Below are 1939 nucleotides of genomic sequence, written 5' to 3' on the forward strand. Positions count from 1 at the left end.
GCCAGAACAAAATGGTCATTCACAAGTGGCTTCTAATGGCTCGAATGTGGTTTGATCGTGGCTCGACTTTCTTGGAATGAACTTGGATAATACTTTTCTCTATTTTATACTACACAAGCCACCAAAAGAATACTCAAAAGGATGAGAGTGAAAGGAATTTTTGGATTTCCATACATCTATAAACCAGTCAACGTTCAGAAGTTATTGAGACATAAATAATTGTCGGATTGAGATGAAATTTGGTTGGCACGTTTATATAGAAGGGAACTAAATAGTGAACAATAGATATTGGGTTTTGAGGTAATTTGAAATAGTAACTAGACGAAGAACAGAGGTTTTTGTTCTCTCACATATAATTTGCGCAATCTGCTTGTGAAGGTTTTTTTTTTAATCCAGAAATCCAACCGTTAGATTAACCTAAAATTTGTACATCATATTTATAACGTCTATTCCTAAATTATTAATGGTGGAGATCTGACTCAAACCTTTGATCAACAGAAATCTGTTTCAGACAGTAGCCTTTAATTTGTTGCTAAAATGGTCAAAATTCTAGAAGTCTTAATTTGGAGGTTTTTACGTTTGAAATCTTCAACACCAAGAGTCACCTTGGTTTACTAAAGTGATAATTCTTGCATCATAATTGTGTCCATATTCTTGCTTCTTCTTTAGCTGATATTTAATTCATTTAGGAAACCATGAATCTAGCTTTCTTGAGCTGAATTATCAGGTTCTTGAGCTAGGGTTTGCATCCTGAGCTGATACACTTTGATTCCTTCGAGTTTGCGACATTCGAGCTCCATCAAGCTAAATCTTGAACACTTTGAGCTCGGCACTTAACTTTGTTTGGATCAAATTTGAACTAATGATTTTGAGTTTATCACTTACGTGTTTCGATCTTTGAAATTTCGAGTCATCTAACTGTTTTTCCTTCCAAACTTTAAGAATTATTTTGTTAGACTTAAATTGTGGCGATGAGAATCAAAACCAGCAGGTCATTAGTTAAAATCAACAGGCAATATAAAAGCAGAAGTCTTCATCTCACTATAACCAGAAGCAGAACTAAGCTTCAAAGTGTTAGAAAACCAGAAGCAGAACTATGGGATAGAAAAGCAGAAGCAGAACTTAGTCTAAACTAGAGTAACTTAACATCTTTTGTGCAAACGGAACTAATCTTAAATGTTATCGTTACTGTACCTAGTACTAGCATTAATTGCATCATTAATGTTATACGAAGTTATTTATTACGACTTACTTGTTTTAGTATGAAAACAAGACTGACTGTATCAAAGCTTTCTGCAGGACCCTTTTCAGGTATTAAAGCTGATTTTATCAAAAGTCTGAGCAGCCGTTTTGTTTATAGACGTTGGAATCAAGACTTCTATAAATACACAAGATCAACGACGTTTATACGTTACCCCACCTAAACTCAACAACGAACACATTCACTATTATACAAACGTCGATTTGAGCACTTAGAACTACTTATCTTATTCAAGCTCAATATACAGAAAAGTAGCACACGCTTCATATCATATATCCGATCTGTTGAGATCATCTTGTGCTGCTGTTTCTCACACTCTTCAAAAGCTATTCACATTACTTATATCTTGTTGAGAAGAATTTGTAATCTGGGAAATAATCTTTTCCAGAACCTTGTTGTAATTATTTACATTGTGTTGAGAAGCTAAGAGTTTTAGTAGGCAAAGGGTAAGTCCTGCTGAAGTGGATGTGTACAAGTGTTGTACTGTAAAATCCAAAGTCTTTTAGTGATACCTTCTGGAAACAGAAGAATGGGAGACCTAGAAGATTTTATCTTCGAACTTCCAGAAACAACCATTGTCTACTGCCTACTGTTTTTATCATTTTCACCTCTCAAACCATCAGATCGTTTCCACACTATTTTGTGATTTGTTGGTTATATATTTGAACAAGATCAGCT

This window comes from Primulina huaijiensis, chromosome 10, assembly GCF_012295235.1.
Source record: "Primulina huaijiensis isolate GDHJ02 chromosome 10, ASM1229523v2, whole genome shotgun sequence".
Taxonomy (NCBI): Eukaryota; Viridiplantae; Streptophyta; class Magnoliopsida; order Lamiales; family Gesneriaceae; genus Primulina; species Primulina huaijiensis.